Source organism: Mastomys coucha, unplaced genomic scaffold, assembly GCF_008632895.1.
Source record: "Mastomys coucha isolate ucsf_1 unplaced genomic scaffold, UCSF_Mcou_1 pScaffold22, whole genome shotgun sequence".
Taxonomy (NCBI): Eukaryota; Metazoa; Chordata; class Mammalia; order Rodentia; family Muridae; genus Mastomys; species Mastomys coucha.
Window position 1 is genome coordinate 103,312,223 of NW_022196905.1, and position 10,163 is coordinate 103,322,385.

Sequence of the window (10,163 nt, forward strand, 5' to 3'; positions counted from 1 at the left end):
TTGGCAGCCACCCCTCAGATGGACTTCTGTGTCCCGACAGCTCCCCACCGTCCAGGCTTTCCTATGCTCTTTCTAGAAACCTGGTCAGCTGCCTGCTGGGGTGGGAACCACTTGTCACTCCTGCAAAGACACAAGTCAGCACGGTTGTTAAGGCAGGAACAGCATGGTCCTTTCTTCTCTGTGTGACTGTTAATTACAGCTTACAGCAGTGTTCAGAGGAGAACCACTGTCTCCCACCACTCAAACAAAGGCATGAAAATTCATGAAGAGAGCCTTGCAGGCAGAGTTACTCCCAGTCATAACCCAAAGCCCACCATGTGTGGAGAAGGAGAGGACAGAAAGGAACAGGAGGGAGACTTTCCCGGACTCCCACAGGTCACCATACCTGGGCCAAGGCAAGGCTGCAGGAGCCTTAGGCAAGTGCCAGATGTAAGTTGGGTTTCTACCCAGTTACCGTGCAAGAGCTGTGAGATATTACCTCAGGGCTGTTTGGGACAAGGAAGCCTGTCCCTCCTGGGCAGCTGAAACACACTCCCAGTGGCCGCCACTCCTTAGCAGAGGCCCAAGGAGACGGAAACTAAACAGGATAAAGGAAGCAGGAACAGAATCAGATGCAGCTTCAATGGCCATGATATGCACAACAAAGTCTCAGGATACTCTACTGAGCCTGGCCCAAGAATGGGGTAGGGTCTCAGCCACAGAGATGTTGGGTACCAAAGGTGCCACTGGGGGCTGGGTATAGGTTGCCTGAGTCATGTACAGGTAGAATAACATTCATGTGTTCCACTGGCTTCTGCTGACACATAGACCTTGTATATCCCTGCATGTGATAACTTTAGGGGGCGTCAGTCCTTGGGTGTGTGCGCATGTATTTTAGTGCACCTGCATGTGCCTGAGGAGTCCTGCAGAATATGCTGAAGCCAGACCTCACACAAAATTCTTGGCACACCAATTTTCTCCTTAGCTCCTCCCTGGATCCTGTAGGGTGGTCAAGTGCCATGCCACTGACTGGACTCAGGCTTCTGTTCTGGGCCTCCAATGTTTGAATTCCGGCTCTCATACAGGCTTGGGACTCTCCAGAGAAGAATCCAGAATAGGGAGTGAGGACTACATAGTGCCATAGATGCAAGGCCTTGGCAAGCATGGAATGGGAAGAGGCTCGCCTCCACGCATATTCTAATTAGCATATGGGGTGACCCCAGGGGCTAGAGTGGCTAGTGAGGTCACATGCTGTGCTCAACACTGAAAAGTTCTGAGGACCAGGTTAGGATTAATACATGGGGTCATGTGGACGAGGTCATTGTTCACGTTCATGTGAGTGAGTCAGTGAAACCCTTCCTCTCACTCACTTCCTAAATGTAGTAAATAAGGCAGGCCAGTGTGTCTACCCCATGCAGCTAGGTCAGCAACTGGGTCCTCCCAATGGCTGCCTGGTATCCTTAGGGACCATGCAGCCCACAACTGGCTCCATAAACTTCTTTCCCACTTGACTCTTGGAGCCCTTGGAACTGATGAACCTCTGAGGACAAGAGTTTCTGTCCTAGACTGTGGGTGCTAGGATGTGGGGTAGAAACTATGGCCACACGCTCCAAGTTCATCTGTCCATTTCAGAGAACTGGAGGCTTAGAGGGTAGAGGACCTGCTGTGGAAAGTCAGCCAGCTGGGAGCTTAGTCGAGAGCCCAGAACCAGGTTCTAGTTACTATCTAGCAGAAACGTATATAGAGCTGGTGGCAGTTGAGGGTGAGGCCAGGCAAGGCAATTCAAGTGTTGCTATCCAATTCTTACATACTAAAGCCAAGGTGACGGCCACCAGAAACCAGGAGGTGCCCTTCAGACTGCGGACACTGTCTCTTGTGCCTCCATACAGTGACTGCAACAGAAGGCCTTGTGATGCATGTAACGGACCCAAGAAGGTCAGAGTCAGAGGAGACTGCGCATTTTGTATGGAAGGAAGGAGTAGAGACGAGGAAGGGGAAAGCCCTGTGGAAGACACAAGACAAGAGATGGCTGGAAAGGGAGAGGGTGAGGTGACCAAGACTGAGGCCCAGTGATAACACTGGGTATGATGGAGCCACAGGTAACTGAACTGAGGATCAGGTGGCTCTGCTGGACCCAGGCTGATGTGGTATGCTTTGAGGTGGACCAACAGGACTTGACAGACTAGATGTGGACATGTGAGGAACATGGACACAGTGGGGCCCAGCAGCTGGGGATGAATAAAGAGCTATATACATACAAGTTTGTATATCTATATACAGTCAACTTCTGAGATGGGACTGGCTGGGACAGGACTTGATGGACAGGGTCACAGGACTTCTCCTCAGGTTAGAACCTACATCCCACCCACTACCATTTCCCCTTCCTTCCCTAGCTGGGTCTCTGGCAGGCACTGGTACAAGCCAGATGGGGGCCACAAGCCTCATTCTGGCCCCATCACATACTTGGTCATTAATTGGGAAACTGATACCCAGAGGGGTAGGGTTAATCCCCAGGCACAACTAGGGATGACTGAGTCCTGGATATAGGTTGGCCCCTTTTCCTGAGGCCATGAAAATCATACCAGATTAATTGCACAGTATTTGGTAGGCCTGAAAACTCCACTTCTGTCTACTCAGCTCATTTTGAGTGTTTAGGCTTTAAAACCAAACAAAGCACTAATTACACAACCAAGAGTCAACTAAGTTACAGCAGCCTAATAAACCATAAGGGCAAACCCACTGTGGGACCAGCTGACCACTCATGCAGCTATGGTCTCTGAATGTGCACGCCAACCTCCTGCTGGTCTCCCCTGTAGCTTGAGCCTTCAATACAGGAGGGCCTGGGGACGATGGCTATCCACACTGGCGTCCTGCCTCTTGCCAAACCTTAAGGTGCAGCCTGTTGAGGAGCCTTGACTATCAGTTGGCCTATCAGTGGAACACGGAGCAGTATTTGTGAGGGATCCAGAGCTAGTGGCTCCTTCTTTAACCAGGTTCAGCAATGGGAACTCCCGGGGCTGTGAGGTCTATGCTCCAGCTCACTTAGCAGATACTCATGACTCTGCAGCTTCTGTCGGAGACAATTCTAACTGGAGGTCATCCTAACAAGGTAAATGAAGCAGAGTATGATGCCCTGAGCTACAGACAGTTGTCTGCAGGGACACTGTCCTGGAGGGCATTCTTCTCAGCGCTGTGTAAGAACGGCTAGGGCAGGGAAGGGGACAGTCCTAGAAAGGACACGTGCCCAGCATGTTCTAACAACTTGACTACAGCTAAAAACCGTCTTAAGCCCAATTTATGCTTGAGCCTAATTCTATTGTGAAAAGTGTTACTAGTTTTCTCAGATTGTGTTTACATAACAGCAAGGAAAGTCTAGACAAGTGTTTCCTATCTACTCTGTGGGGTCCCCGTCAGGGAAAGCACAGGACACTGTACCTAGACCTGCATCACAGACATGCCTCATCTGTTTTGCTCCACAGGGTCATATGTCTGGGGCACATGCTGGTTCTGTCTCTCAGACTCAGCCTGGCATTCACCACACAAGGGGTTCTGTGTGATTTTACTTGGAGCTTCCTTCCTGTTTTCCATTCATGTCTCAAGGGTACACACTCTCATTTGAACTGTGTTGTTGATTTCATTATCTTTGTGTTCCCAACCTACAGAGATGTGTAATGGCGCCTATGACAAGTTGCTTAAGCTCTACCCCACCCCACTCCACACATACCTGAACATCCCTTCAGGCCCCAGCTATCTACCCTACTATGCTTGGGGTTCTGGTTCCTACAGGCCTTTGTAATTGTAATTACAGTCACAGGTAATTACAATCATAAAGAGGTACAGTCACAGGTACACACCTGAAAGAGTACAGACAGCTCCCGGAACAGCCCCTCCCCAATGCTCTAGGTGAGTTACTCTGGGGATCCCCACAACCAACTCGGGCATACAGCCCTCCTCCTGCACACTGTGTGTCCCTGTCTAACAGCACAGGTCCCCAACTGCATGCTGACATTCTCTAACAGCACAGGGCCTCCACCTGCACACTGCGACATTCTCTAACAGCACAGGGCTCCACCTGCACACTGTGACATTCTCTAACACAGTCCCTGCTCCACTTCCCTTGCCCATAATATCCTCCTTTTGATGCCCACATAGCAGAGCCTGTGAGGTTTCTATGACCCTTTAGCCTTGACCACAGTCCCAGGAACTACCCATGGTAGCTATGCCCAGGCCTGGTACTATCACCCTTGCTCTCTGGTCCCACCCATCCCCACCACCACCCTAATAAAGCCTTGGTTCAGACAGAGCTGCTCTGGCTGCTTCCCAGATCTTCCCCATTTCCTCTACACAAACTGGTGTGTTGCCCACTACTCTCCTTAGCTCTCCTCCCATCAGCCCAGGCTAGGCTGGGATAATGAACAAGCCTGTGTCGGCAGATAAATAAAAGACGGCCAGGCCCAGCATGCAGTTGGCCTTCCTCAGAATCCACTATACTGGTATATTCTCAGACTATTGGTATGTTGTTAGACTAAGAGTGCTAACGACCTCATGAATAATTTATCAACAAACTCAAACAGAACCCTGTTAACACTCATCCCCAACTGTGGTGTCTGATAAGGCCACCCTCTGGAGGACATCACCCAGTGTTACTCTAGTTTTCCTTCCAGCAGCTGTGGCTTCTGAGACACGGGCCATCTCCAGTTTTCAACCATGGCTAGTCACGGACCCTCAACAGAAAGAAACTTTTAGCACAGTTGCTGGGAGTGCTCAGGGTATGGAAAGGTGAGGCAGGATTCAGGAACCAGGCTGCTCTGAGAGGCCTGTTATGGTTCAGGACCTGCACTTAGGGGTAGGACTGAACACATGGGACTGGCTCCCTGTGATAACAGGAAGCATTGGTAGCCCCAAGAGGGACAATGGAAGAGTGGGGCTCCAGGCCATAGCACTTCTGAGTCAGAACTGCTGGGGTTGGGGAGTATTCCATCTCCCTTGTTGACCCTCTGACCTATCTGTGGGGACCTAAGGCTATGGAGAGGGATGCAGCTGTACTCGGCCAGCATTCAACTGCCCAAAGGGCCTAGTGACTCCAGCCTGAAAGGCTTCTGGGCTGGGGAAGAGTGTCATAGACCCTTCTTGTGTCTGGCCATGGTACACAGTGTTGTCTGAAGATCTCACACCTGATGTTCCAAAAGAACCTAGCCCCGTAGCTCCACTGTCCAACACTGGGGAAGCTGGGCAGAGAAGTGGAGCCTCTAACCCAGGAGTTGTTTCACTTCTCATAGCAAAGCCCAGTGGCCCAGGCACATAAGTTGGGGTGGGGTGGGGTGGGAATTCATCTTAGAGATGAAAGACAAGAAAGGAACTGACCCCTGGGAAAGCAGCATAGGGAGAACTAGGGAAGCCCCTGGGGAAAATGGCACCCATGTGGAATTAGGTCTATTCCTAGCCTGGAGCAGTATGGCTGGTCTGAGCTGGGCCTGCCTGGGCTGAGTTAGCTACAACTGGCTCCAGTCTCCAGCAGCCTGGAGACATCTTCCCCCTGGGCAGACCCTGAGAAGGTTCCCTGGAAGACCCTGCCCAAGACCGAGTGCAAACATGGTCCAGATAGCCTCCAGTCCAGCCCAGCCACCAGCTTATGTCCCCACTCTGAGGGTAGAGTCACTTGATGGCTGAGCTACATAAATCATGAGTAGAAACAGTGACAGGACTTCTCAAAGCCAGTGTGAGCAGAGACTTGGGGTAGTCTTTGCAGAGTTATGACCTGTCTCTAGGGGTAAAGTGGGACAGGGAAGGACCATTCCCACTGTCTCCATCTAGACATAGCCCTCCAGGGGACCACTACTTCCCTATGCATGTTCATACAGGGAATTTGATGTGTGCCTGTTTCTGAATCTGTAAGTTGGACTATGCCTCTTTCAAAAGCCAACTACCACGCCGAAATAAGATAACATGGAGGAAGGCTGGCGAGATGGCTCAGCGGGTAAGAGCTCTGCCAAAGGTCCTGAGTTCTGATCCCAGCAACCACGTGGTGGCTCACAACCACCTGTAAGGAGATCTGACGCCCTCTTCTGGTGTGTCTGAAGACAGCTACAGTGTATTACACCGGAGCGAGCAAGACCATCTTGAGTTCAATTCCCAGCGGCCACATGATGGCTTATGGCCATCTGTACATGAGTACAGTGTACTTATACATATAAAATAAATAAATAAATCTTTAGTCAGGTGGTGGTGGTGCACACCTTTAATCCCAGTACTTGGGAGGCAGAGGCAGGTGGATTTCTGAGTTCAAGGCCAGCCTGGTCTACAGAGTGAGTTCCAGGACAGCCAGGGCTACACAGAGAAACCCTGTCTCGAAAAGCCAAAAAAAAAAAAAAAAAAAAAAAAAAAAAAAAAAAAAAAAAAAAAAAAAAAAAAAAAAAAAAAAAAAAAAGATAACATGGAGGAACTTTTAGAGGTGATGGGAATAATGTAGAAGAGAAGCCCGTGTTGTACCTACATCACCTTCACACAGAATCACACACCCAGCACCACAGCCTATGGCTGGACCGTCATTTCCTAGATCCTACAAGACTTGTCTATGTGCTGGCTGATGATAACTCCAAGCTCATCAGGAAGACGTCTCCAGAGGTGACCCAACTGTAGTTGTGTCTAAGCCATTGTGCAGCACTCACTGGGCACCATGGCTTCAGTCTTGGTCATCTCATCTTAGCATCTAACCCAATGTTTGCAGCTAAGGATAGTGTACCGTCTCAGTCCCTCGCCTCCACATTCTGCTTCTCTGAGCTCCTCATCAGGCAACACTCACCTTCTTCCAGTTCCCTGAATATACCAAAACACCACTGTGGAGAGCCCTCACCCAACTGCTTGCCATTTCTCCCCTGAGCCCCACCCCCGGCCACTGGGGTGGTCTCTCCCCAACAACCCAGTGCTATCTATCTATTCCCGACCACTAGGGTGGCCATATATCTCTCCAGAATAACCTGGTGCCATTTTTCTTCCTTCCTAGTAGTTACTCTGAAGTCACTTACCTATTCTTTTTTTGGGGGGGTGGGGGTGTGTTTTGAGACAGGGTTTCTCTGGCTGTCATTGATGGAGAGTCTGTAGATCAGGCTGGCCTGGAACTCAGATGCACCTGCCTCTGCAGCCACAGGGTTGGAATTAAAGGCGTGTGCCACCACTGCCAACTTCATTTCCCTGTCTTTGTGTGCAGTGTCCCTACAGGAGCAGTTCTATCCATGTAGGGCTTCTTCTGAACTGGTAGCCACATCTCTAGTCCTGCCTGGGGAGGGGTCAGCAGAGCACAGCTAGCTGTGCCCAAGCTGTTGTGCTCAGACTTGGTCATCCTACGAGGTTGATGAATGGGAGGCACGGGTTCAGTCGTTGCTCCAGCTTGAAAGACTCCTGTGCTGAGGTTAGGAGAAGAGTGGGTGCCCCTAGCTCCCCGCCCAGCTCCAGAGAGAGGCTGGCGGGTTTATTGCTTTTGTTCAAATTATGATCACTTGGAAGTGGCCTAGGAACAGCACAATGGATGTCATAAACCTGCCTCATGAATACAGAGCCTACATTATAGGGCTGCAAGGTGGGGGCAGACATGTGACTCTGACCAGGATAGAGGTACTGGCACAGGAGAGAAAGATAGAGGGGGCTTGCTTGTCATTGGAAGGCACAAAGTAGAACAGGTTTATCAGAATGGCTGTGTTCCCCTCCAGACTTAAGGAAGGAGTGACAGCTCCACCCATGTGTATTGTTAGCCCAGGCTCTGTGGCACATGCCTACCATTATGCGGTTCCCTTTTTGATGACTCAGCCACTGACCAAATGCAACGCCTGGCTTTAAGCACAGCTAAGCCCTGCTTCTGGGGAAGTGGCTGTGTGACCCAATGCCCACAGAGATTCAAGTCTATCCTCCTTCCAGGGCAGAATAGCCCTAATTGCTCAGATCCCACTGTCTGGCTCTGGAGTACTTAAGCATAACCTAGGGACTCAGTGACACTCACGGGTACTCCAGAGGCAGGCAAGTCCTTTTGGGGGAGGCAGATGTATCCTTAGGCCATTGCACAGATGAGCAAACCAAGCCAGTCAGTCCCAGCTCATCCAAATCAAAGCACAGCGTACAGACCCATCTCCAGACCCAGAAGGAAAATAGCAGGGCCGGGTGTGGAGCCTAGCAGCTCACAGCACCAAAAGAGGCCTCATCCCTGGTCCAGGACAAAGAAGACTATCCATGTGATAAAGAATCCTCAGGATTCTTGGCCCTCAGACATCTTGATCTGTTGCCCACTCAGGGCTCTCAGGCTGGACTTTTATGGACTCTGAGGCTGGGCTAACGTTGGTGGGCTATGAGGAGCCACACTGGCTCTTCTCTGCAGGAACAGAACAGAGCAGGTTCACGTGGTCTGGAAGGAGGGAAGCACAGCCTCCACTTCTTCTACACCTAAGAACCCACAATAAGATTAGTGCCACAGCAGCAATGGAGACTTTCCTCAGCAAAGAACAGATATGGGGGTGGTGACGAAAAGGATGCTCATGGTGTGGAGTGAGGGTACAGCGGAGTGCCTAGAGCTCTGGGTGGACTGTGCTCCAAACCAGGTGGCCCATGTATGATAACTTCACTAGGTGAGAGTCCCATGCCAGCCACACAGGATAGGTACAGGGCAGGTAGTAGCCTGTCTGGGGTCTAGAAGACACTTCTTACCCTTTCCACAGACGGTAGCCCTTCCTTTGACTACCCCTGTAATCAAGCAGGGTTCCTACAACTTTGAAGTCTATAGAGACTGGCATCTTGGCTGAAGGCTGAGGTGACACCTCAAGTAGAAACTAATGCCCAGGGAGCATGTGGTCTCAAAATCTTCAGAACAGACACTCTTCCAGAAGTGAGCAGTGCTCCTGTCTACACCCAATCTCCGGGGATCCCTCGAGCCATGTAAGAGAATCCCAGGCTCACAGGAGCTTAGCTCCTGGGATAAAACACTGGTAAGGGGTAAAGAAATGGCAATTCCTGCATAGACCTTTTGTCTCCTGCATGCTATGAGCCCTGCACACTGCAGGCAGTCATTGTGGGTCCAGGCCTGGTGTGACCTCTGTGAAAGAAGATAATCAAAATATCAGCCACACAGATCATATGAGGTGATCCTGAGGGTCTATTCACAGAATCACCAAACACCAGCCTCAGTTTGAAAATACATAGATGAAGCCAGCTGGCCTGGCAGATGCTAGAGGGCCCAGATGCTGGGGAGCAGCTATGGGTACCCTTCAGTATCCTATGTGAACTCCTGATATGTGGACTAAATTTCTCACAAGCTTCATGTGATGAGAGGCTTCTAATACAGGAGTGTCACCCTGTCTGTTAGCACAGCAGAGGACCGCCCTGGCATTGAAGCCATACCAGATGCCACAGCCCTGCCAGCATTCTCCTGCACATTTCCAGATTTGAAGCACAGGGGACAGTGAGAAGTACACCCCAGGCTCAGTAGTGCTCAGTGACTCTTTAATGTAAGAGTATTTAGTGGGATGTGCTGAGAAGGAAGGAGCTCACACAGGTATTAGTAGTTCACAATCTAACAATTTTAAGTTAATTTCTGAGGGACTAGAGGGATGGCTCAGCACTTAAGAGCAGCACTTCCTGCTCTTGCAGAGAATCTGGGTTTAGTTTACAGCACCTACATTGGGTGGCTCATAGCCACCTGTAACTCCAATTCTACAGGCTTTAAAGCCCTCTTCTGGCCTCCAAAGGCACCTAGAAGCACATAATACATATAAACTTATATATACACACACAAAATAAAAATAACTTAAAAGAAGAATAAAGAAAATAAAAATAAAAACCTTCTGAAATTGCTCAAAGGCAGTATGATTCTCATAGTCAGCTAATTTATACCCGTGCAGGGTGTCAGGGGGCTCCTCTATACCCGTGCAGGGTGTTAGGGAGCTCCTCTATACCCGTGCAGGGTGTCAGGGGCTCCTCTATACCCGTGCAGGGTGTCAGGGGGCTCCTCTATACCCGTGCAGGGTGTCAGGGGACTCCTCTATCCCCGTGCAGGGTGTCAGGGGCTCCTCTATCCCCGTGCAGGGGTCAGGGGACTCCTCTATCCCCGTGCAGAGTGTCAGGGGCTCCTCTATACCCGTGCAGGGTGTCAGGGGCTCCTCTATCCCCGTGCAGGGGTCAGGGGACTCCTCTATCCCCGTGCA

General features: G+C 50.5%; 1 protein-coding gene across 8 annotated transcripts in view; it reads right to left on the minus strand.

The window, feature by feature from the left end:
* Window positions 1-10,163, minus strand: part of Fbrsl1 (fibrosin like 1) — a 93,121-nt gene that overhangs the window by 43,349 nt on the left and 39,609 nt on the right. The window contains exon 1 of one of the 8 annotated variants that reach the window (XM_031337330.1): window positions 479-496. The exons of the other annotated variants lie outside the window; for them this stretch is intronic. The gene's annotated coding sequence lies outside the window, so the exon portion shown is untranslated. Of the gene's footprint in view, window positions 1-478; window positions 497-10,163 lie in introns of those variants that run through there. 8 annotated transcript variants of the gene reach the window in all.